The sequence below is a fragment of the Thalassophryne amazonica genome, chromosome 8 (genome assembly GCF_902500255.1).
Source record: "Thalassophryne amazonica chromosome 8, fThaAma1.1, whole genome shotgun sequence".
In the NCBI taxonomy this organism is placed as follows: domain Eukaryota; kingdom Metazoa; phylum Chordata; class Actinopteri; order Batrachoidiformes; family Batrachoididae; genus Thalassophryne; species Thalassophryne amazonica.
In genome coordinates, this window is record NC_047110.1 from 30,819,883 (window position 1) to 30,829,347 (window position 9,465).

Consider the following 9,465-nt stretch of genomic DNA (forward strand, 5'->3'; position numbering starts at 1 on the left):
AAGTTGCAGTAAGAAGGGCCGGTTTTGTTGCCAATGACAGGACACTACTGTGCAGTGAGCACTCCAGGAGTGAGGATTTCGATAGAACGGGGCAGACTGTCCGGTTTCGAGATAATGTTGTGCCAACTATATTCAAATTTCCATCTCATCTTCAAAAGGTATGTATATCATGATGTGTGTGTGCGTGTGTATATGTGTGTATATATGTATGTATATAACTCATACCAATATTTCAACATTTTCTAATGTCTTTACTTGTATTTACTTTAGCTGGTAACAACAAGAAACACAAACACTTCTAGCAGAGTGGAAGACAACCTGCCAATCGACTTGTCTCAGGTTGAACCTCAGCCTGATGTTGTGAGTATAATTTGAATTAAAAAGTAACTGATATATGTTTTATATTACCATTATTTATATATTTTGTGGCAACAGGGAGCCATTGGAGAGAGGCACAAGTGCAGTAAGCGACAGGCCACTGACCACACATACTCACTGCCTGCTTGTCCCAAGGCTATACGTGCAAAACTCCAAGAAGCCTCAGCAAGAGTGAGGAAACTGCAGCGGGAGAAGTCAAATGCCTTGGCAAGAGAAAGGAGGGCTTCTGCACTTTGTCCAGGGACCAAACCACCCCCCTTTGGCTCAAACCACCCCCTTGAACACAAGCTCGGGGTGATCAGGACTCTTCAACACAGACCCCTACAGGTGCCCACAACTGCAGAGGGAAGGGCTAAAGAACAACAACTTGTACGGAAAGCCCTCACAGTATGTGGGTACCCACAATGGTCCCTGGACAAAGTGCAGAAGTCCCAGAAAACAAAGAGACCAGATAGACAGGAGACGGAGACAAGAAGAAGAGGAGTGTCTCTCCCTTATTTAGCAGGAGTAGGGGAAAAACTACAGAGGATCTTCAGACAGCACAAAATCCCAGTTTACTTTAAACCGGTTAACACCTTGAGACAGAAATTAGTTCACCCTAAGGACAGGATCCCTAGTTACAAACAGAGCAATGTAGTGTATTATATCAGATGTCAGGAAAACTGTAATGAACACTACATAGGTGAGACTAAGCAACCTTTAAACAAGAGGCTATACCAGCACCGCAGAGAGGTCGCCAGTGGACCTCAGTCTGCAGTTTATCTCCACCTGAAAGACACTAACCACACGTTTGAGGACAAGGAAGTTAAAATCTTAGCCAGAGAGAAGAAATGGTTTGAGAGAGGTGTCAAGGAAGCATTCTTTGTAAAACAGTTGAAACCCAGCCTTAACCGGGGGGCGGGTCTCAGACACGCTTTGTCCCCTGTTTACAATGTGGTACTCAGGTCTAAGCAGTTTCAGTCTTTTGTTCATGGTAATGAGTCATTCATGTCATCAGGAGAGTCATCAAGGGAGCCATCAGGGGAGGCTTCCATCCCATCATTAGGAGAGTGCACAATAGGTGCTAATTAGAGCTATTGTTTAGTCACTAGCCTATAGCAGTCGGCCTCTCGGTAGGAGGGGTCTGGTTAGGTTAAAAACTCCATCTTTTGTTGGCTTCTGGTTTATTCTTCTCTACAAGAGTCAAGACAGAAGTCAGACTACCAGAGCAAGAATTTTAGCTGAGGAAGCTTCTGTGATTTGAAGCGAAATGTCCTCACGTCAAGCAACCCAGTCCAGTCGAAGATTCAAGCTTCTCTACTACTCAGGTGAAATAAAAAATATTTCATGGAATATTTTTTGTCTTTTATCTTCTTCGGTAGCGTTCCTCCTCATTAAAATTAAACCTACAAAATCACTTTTGCTAATTGAATTTCAGATCTTCCAGTTCACCTCTTTTTGAGGTAGGGTGTGGAGTACACTAAGGCCCAGAGAGATTTTGCCCTTACGCTCCACCTCCATGGCCCAAAGCCTATCATTATCTGAGAAAGACTGCATATTCACCTTCCACATCCCAGTTCATTGCAAAGGTATGCTTCATGATTTCTAATTTTAAAATAAATTACATGCATACATTAACCTGAATATGTAGTACTAGATATTTTCTAATCATTATCTAGGTTAGTGGTTAAATGGGTACTTTTAATTTTACAAAGGTGGTTGAGCTCCGTTGATGCCACACCTGGTCTCAATAAAATGATGTTGGACATGCTGAAAAGACGACGTAAAGAAGATGAGGCCAAGTACGGCTGTGTGACTCTGATGCTGGATGCCATGGCCATCAAAAAGCACGTCCAATATGATCTTCAGACACAAACAATGTATGGATTTGTGGACATGGGGGATCGATTAAATGAGACAGACATTGCCTCCGAGGCTCTTGTGTTTTAAGGTGGTTGGGCTTCAGGGTTATTGGAAAGCTCCAATTGCATATTATTTGACAAAGTCCCTCACACCAGAAACACAAAAAGTGTTGGTAGAGCATGCCATAGAAGAGCTGCATCACCGTCAGATAAGGGTGGTGTGCCTGACAATGGATGGTCATGCATCCAATGTGAGTATGTGCACCAAATTTGGGTGCAATCTAAAGGCAAACCTCTGTGAGCCCTTGAAGACCTATTTCCCACATCCAGTAACACATGACAATGTTTTTGTCATGATGGATGCTTGCCACATGCTGAAGCTGACATGCAATATCTTGCAGGTACATGTTTATTACTGGTTTTTAATAAATGTTGATTTGTATTATTACTGGAGAATATGGTTCTGTATATTTGCAGTAATAAAGATTCTGATTCTGCAGGCATACAGCCCAATTAGAAGCATCACTGGAAGCATCAATTGGAGGTACATTGTTCATCTGAACAATGTCCAAAAGAAAAGTGGATTACATGCTGCTAATAGGGTCACAGATAAGCATGTGAACTTTATTAATCAGAAGATGAAGGTATGTTTATTTTAATGTGTAGAGAACTTAGTATAAATTGGCTCTGTTGTGTTTTTATTCTTGGTGATATTTGTATCTTATAGCCCTAATGTGCTTTTTAATTGAACTTTCTCCTTATAAACTCAACCAAGGTCTCCCTGGCTGCGCAGACTTTGAGTAACTCTGTGGCCGTGGCACTTCGCACCTTGCGGGAGATGGGCTATGCAGAGTTCAAAGACAGTGAGGCTACTTCAGAATTTATTGAAGTAATACAGCTAGGGATTTGCATCATTGGCGCAGCCACAGAGTGGAATTAAACAACCAGTGATTGTGATAATTTCAGTGCCTCTGGTTAATTTAGATATTTCTCTATAGATAATGGATACCCTGTTTGACATCTTCAACAGCTGCAATCCCAGAGCCAAAGGGTTCAAAGCTCCCCTTGGTTCTAGAAACTGTACAAGCACTAGAGAGTTCTTGTCAAAAGCCAGGGGGTATTTGCTCACTTTGAAGTGGATGATGGCACCCCCCTTTATCGAACAAAGAGGTCTTTTAAAATACTGATGGTATTAGTGACGCACTGATAACATTATCCCCCATACAAGGATAAGTACAATGACTCTACATTTGAGTAGTCACTTATACCCAGTACACAAATTTTAGTTTGCTGAAATTCGAAGGTTTACAAAATAAGGATTTATTTATTTTAAATTTATAAAAATAGTCAAGTTACAAATCATTCAGTTATCTACAGAAAAAATTAACAATTACCAACAGCTCAACTCTACCAGTTTCAGTGCATCCCTAATGCTTTATTCTGCAAGATGTTCTGTCTTGCCTGGTTCAAGAGATGCTCTATTCTGCATCGAGTTCATAAGATGCTTCTGAGTTCATAAAGCGGTACGTGTTATTCATATCATGCTATGTGTTTACTGTCTGCAAATTTGTCTGTGTTCCCCTCAGCCTCCCACCCCCAATAAGTCATTTTTAGGATTCTAAACCTTTGCTTTCTTGTGTGCTTAAGATTTCTCTCTATCCTCGGCTTTGTCATCAATATTGACACATTGATGTCGATGGTTCCGGTGCTGCTTGATAGACAGCAATATATCCTGACCTACAGGTTCAGCCAGGACCACTTGGAGCTTCTCTTTAATACCATCAGAGCATCTGGTAGAGTTTCTAATTCATATTTACTAGTCACAACACTAAATGACTGGAAGCAAATGCTCGTATTATTTACTTATTTTTGAAAAATGTGTCTGGTCAACCAATCTGTTTGAAAAATGTGTCACCACTATGATACAGTTTGAATATTAAATATATGTGTAATATATTATTGTTTTATTTTAAGGTGGCTGGAATAACAACCCTACTGCCAGCCAATTCAAGTACATTTTCCGAAAGCTGATGGCCCGGTGTGGGGTTGTTAAACCAAGCAGCAAAGGGAATGTGACAGTACAGGATGATACAGAGAACGTACCAGCTGTAGCAATGTCCTCTGCGGCCCCATCCTACCACATCGACATATCTACAAGCCTCTCAGCTGTGGATATGTCCTCTGCAGAAGAAGAAAATCTTCTATCCCCCTTTGCTGACATTCTTGCCCTGATACATGACCACAGCTACCTTCCCACCCGCTTCGATGGTCTTGTAGACAACGCTCTTGTGTACATTTCAGGTAGATGTCCACTAATAGTGGATTGTAGTCAAAATCTGTGGAAAACAGTGACCAATTAACCAGATGATTGTACAAACAAAGAAGTGTCTACCTGATTTCCCAATGCTTACTAATTATTAGTTATTAAATGATTAATTAGTCTACCTATATTTTTAGGATTTGTTGTGCGACGGACTTTAATGAAGTCGTCCTGTGATGTCTGCCGTGCCAGCCTGGTGACAGACGCCGCACCTGCCAGTGAGGACAAGAGCTACCACCTACTGACTCTAAGAAACAGAGGGGGCTTGGTGATTCCGTCTCAAGGCACAGTGAGGGTCATCAGGGAAGCAGAGTGGTTCATTCGCCAGGCATCAGCAGATTCCAGACAATCACAGCCCATCAAACTGCTAGATGTTGTCTACACTGTACGAAAGAGGATAGGTTTAGATGATGTGTTTTTGCTCAGGCAGCACATCAGTGACACACAGTATGGAATTGAGAATCATCATCATATGTTGCTGTCACTGATTGTGTCTGTGTTTTTTAAGCTAAGACTACATCACATTGCAAAAATCACTACTCTGAAATTACAGAGTGGCAACATGAGACAGAAGCTGACTAAAACAGTTCTTTTCAAAGGGTATTAGCTCCAACTGCCCAACCAAATGAATGAGATGTGTGTATCACATCACTTATGCAGGTACTCATGAAATCCCTGCTCTAATCCTGGGCAGTCATCACCTGTTTGCAGGTCTTCACCATAGACAGATTTAAACTCAAACATGAACATAATAATGGAGCACAGTATTATACGTATATAACCTCTCTGGGTGGAGTCTGCATGTACTCCTCGTGTTCCTGTAGATTCTCTCCGGCTTCCTCATCGCCCAAAGACATGCATGTGTTAGGAAAACTGTTCACTAAATTGTCCCTAGTGACTGAATGTGAGCATGAATGGTTGTCTGTTTATGTCTCTGTCAGCCCAGCGACGAACTGGCCATTGTCCAGGGCAGGGATCTCCAACCAGTAGTTCGGGAGTTACCAGTAGCTCACCAGTCCCTTTTTGTTAGCTCGCCAAAGACTTTCCACATTTTTACATACACTTGAAAAGGAAAAAAAATTCATGTATTTTCTGTTTGTTCAGCATGTTCCCCAAACATTTAGGTCAATATAATGAAGTATAAAGTGGCATCAGTTATGTTGAAATATTCTCTTAGCCACATGTATTCTTCACTTACAGTGCATAGTTTCACATATTTCTGTGAAGTATAAGTATCCTCTCTGCCATTTTTGTTACATATAAATAGCTCTTGGAGTGAAAAAGATTGGAGACCCCTGGTCCAGGGTGTATTCCGCCTAAGGCCCATACTTACCGGGATAGGCTCCAGTACCCAGCCCCCCCTAGCGGGAATAAGCACTAGAAAATTGATGAATGAATGAATTATAAATGTCATTGCTGTAATGGCATTGTCTGTAAAAAAAAAAAAAATCTAAGTGCTTTATTGGAAGAAAAGAGGTTGAACATGTAAACTGAGGTAAACAAAATATATATGTAGATTTGCGTAACATAAAAGGGCTATTTTTCTGTGTGTGTATATATATATATATATATATAGTATATATTATATCTTGTATATGTATATATATATGTGTTATTGTAATAAATACAATTTTGAGTTGAATAAGAAAATTTAGTGACCTTGTGATGTGTGTATATATAGCTATTACTTAACCTATCTAACATTATATTCATATGACAGTACATTATAAGTGTGCAGTATCATAACTATATCTCTGATGTTTACAATGAACCAAACCGCTTGAAAATCAGTTGAAAATTGAGCAAGTTATGGTTATTTCAATAAAACATGCTCCATTGACATTCCTGTTATCAGTGGATTAGCACCCTGTGGCAAGATGGCCGCCATATGATGACATCGGTCTCCACTGGCCAGCAGCACGGCGAGGTATCTACCCTTTACTATATCTATGACACCGCCCCACTGTCTGCTGTGCGGAGTTGCAGCCAAAATCTGGCAACAGGTCCAGAGACTACGCTCGCTGTTTTGATGCAGAGCGCTCCAGCAGCCCGCAAGGATAGAATTCAGCAGCACTGCATGGTCTCGGTAACCACAGCTGCAGAGCTCCGTGGCCTCTGAGAGAAGTTTGTATCATTTTAATGACTTGGATTCTTTGCGGGTCCCGCATTCGTCCCGCAACAGTAACACCGGAGGCAGTGAGCGAAGGGAGAGCACGTGCATTGTGTTCTGTGTGTATCTATTTATAAGAATCTTCTCACCCAGAAGAAAAAAAGAGCACCAACAACTACCCATAACTGTGTTCTTCACTCGGAAAAAGACATCTGCACTGAGGTGTCTCTCAGTGGAAAAACACGCTGCGGAGCGGCGCCAGGATGAAGAGGCGCAATCAGAGGAACTGTGAAATACTGGTCAGTCACTATTAATAATTTCTTATGTGTCCAACCTCGTAGGTTGATTGTTAAAATTAAATTTGTTAGTTCCGAAAGCCATCATAATTATTTATAGGAAAAAGTTCTATTTTTATTTCTCAAACAAATGTTTGGGCCTGAAAACAGGTTTTGATCTTTGGTTTCATTCTATAATACTGGTCTTATTTATGTTTGAACTTAGTGTTTACACAGGAGAGAAAAGTGAGAAAATGTGTGTAGTGAGGGGTTTTACAGCCTTAAATCTATATCTATAATAATTGTAAAAAATAACGCTGACTACTTCACGGATTTTGTTTATCGCAGGCTATTTTTAGAACGTAATTCCCGCGATAAACAAGGGACCACTGTACTGTAATTGCATGGTCATTGTTTATAGAAAGACCACAAAAATGCCTCAGGCTGGGTTTGAACTCACAACTTTCTTTTTGTGAGGCAGCAGCACTATCACAGCATCACCACAGGAAACTCACATGATGTGTCACGGGAACCCCTTTTTCTCATTTCCCAATTAACACATGAGCAGGGTAAAAATTACACCTTCGCTTGTGGAGTGGATCAATGTGGCTATAATCAGCTCCTAGTAACAATTCAAGCACCGGAAGTGGCTTAACACATAATGTTAAAATAACACTTTTTGAAATATGGGGCCCCATGTACAAATGTTGCGTTTGCACAAAAACGTGGTGTACATCTATCTCCATGCTAATGCTCAGATGTATCAAAAGTGAAATGACTGTGGAATGTGCAGTGCCCCACGCCAAGTTCATGGCTGGCGTATGCATGTTTCTACAGTTATTGGTCCACTGGCAGCATATAGAGGTGATGCTGGGAAACTGTTAATAGTGTGAAAACAAGATTATCATCAAAGTGATGTGCACATCAGAGACACACTTATGAACAATTAACACACCCACATCTTTGCAATTTTATGTGTGGACATACTATAAAGGCATGCGCAAAGTGATGAGGAAAATGACACTAACAATGGCTGTGTTAGTGATGTTAGAAGACCTTGCAAATGGTGCAATCTGATGTGCGCATGTATTCAGGGAATGCAAGGATTTACTTGCAAATCATGATAATTGGCTCATAAGCCGATTTTGTTTGCTAAGGCCAGTGTTACTGGAGTTGTGCGCAGAACTGCGGCAGGCCCAGAGAAGCCAGTGGTTGTCTGTGCCCACACTGATGCTGACCACGGTGGATGTCCTGGCAACAGGGGTATTCCAGTTGGAGCTGGCCGATTGGTCAGGAGTGTGCCAGTCAACCCTGAGCCGAGCCACACCAGCTGTGTGGGATGGAATCATCCGAATGTTATCTAGGTAGATCACATTTCCATACAATTCTGTTGAACAGGCCAACATTAAAGCGCAATTTGCAGCAAGAACCGGTTTTCCTAATGTAATCAGAGCTATTGACTGCACACATATTGCTATAAAGGCGCCATCACATGATTAATTTGGTTTTGTTAACAGGATACATTTCCAGTCCATTGGTGTTCAAATCATATGTGATGCATAAATGCAAATGGTTGGGAACAGGCTAGAGGCTGGCACGTTGTGTGATGAGTGGCTGCTTGGTGAGTAAATAGTTTATTTGTTTATTTGTCCCAAATGTGTTTTTTTTATTATTAATTTTGTTTTGTTTGTTTCTTGATGGTGAAACTACAGCTGCAGAGCTATCACACACTATCAGCCATGGCGCACCTCTTAATTTGTTTTACTTCAGTGTGTGTGCACTGCTCTGAACCCAAGCCTTTACGACTTCACACACATGCTCCCACACACTTCTTTTCCATTTTATATTTATCCTGTTTGACAGGGTACCAAATAAAATATCCCTGCATGTCTCCACTTCATTTCCATTCATCTCTAGTTCACACTTGGTATAATTTCTCTTCTTTGGTCATGTGGAATGATCAGACAGGGAGGGGAATGCCAGGTCCGAGGGCCTATTTAAATAAATTTTGCATATTTAAATGAGGGCATGAACAGGGAGGAGTTCGGTGTTTCTGCATGTGCGCTCAATTCCATGTTGACTCGGATGTACAAAAGGAACATGCTTGGATCCATGCGCATGCACACTTTGATACATCTGAATTTTTTTGTGCATATCACAGTTTCTGGGTTTTAGCATACACCATGTTTCAGTAGAAAATCCATGCAAGTCTTTGTATATAAGGCCCCTGGTCTGGGAACATGCGCTGGAGCCGCCTGTCATACAGGATGAGCCAGCCTTTAATGGCAACCACTCAGGCAGTCCATCCTCACTTCTTGAAAATAACCATGTATTTGCTGCAGCCAGATGAAACGTGGATGTCTGCTTGGCCTTCTCAAGCCACTGGGGACCTCAAATCTAGGCAAGTTTCCATTGCCTTCCAAATTGCACCAACTGAAATAGCAAATTGAAAATAGGCTTAATGAAAATGTGTTTAGAAAACAAACAAACCACACACACACACACCACACTCAAAAATGATTACCCGAGTCCAAAACATGG

General features: G+C 41.3%; 2 long non-coding RNA genes across 2 annotated transcripts; both read left to right on the forward strand.

Annotated features, from left to right (window-relative positions):
* Window positions 1-207: 207 nt before the first annotated feature.
* Window positions 208-602, forward strand: LOC117515059. The gene is made up of 2 exons (XR_004562020.1): window positions 208-360; window positions 436-602. It is a non-coding gene; the product is annotated as an uncharacterized LOC117515059 (long non-coding RNA).
* A 2,118-nt stretch (window positions 603-2,720) lies between these two features.
* On the forward strand, window positions 2,721-4,328 carry LOC117515058. The gene is made up of 4 exons (XR_004562019.1): window positions 2,721-2,863; window positions 2,995-3,108; window positions 3,867-4,012; window positions 4,194-4,328. It is a non-coding gene; the product is annotated as an uncharacterized LOC117515058 (long non-coding RNA).
* The last annotated feature ends 5,137 nt before the right edge of the window (window positions 4,329-9,465 follow it).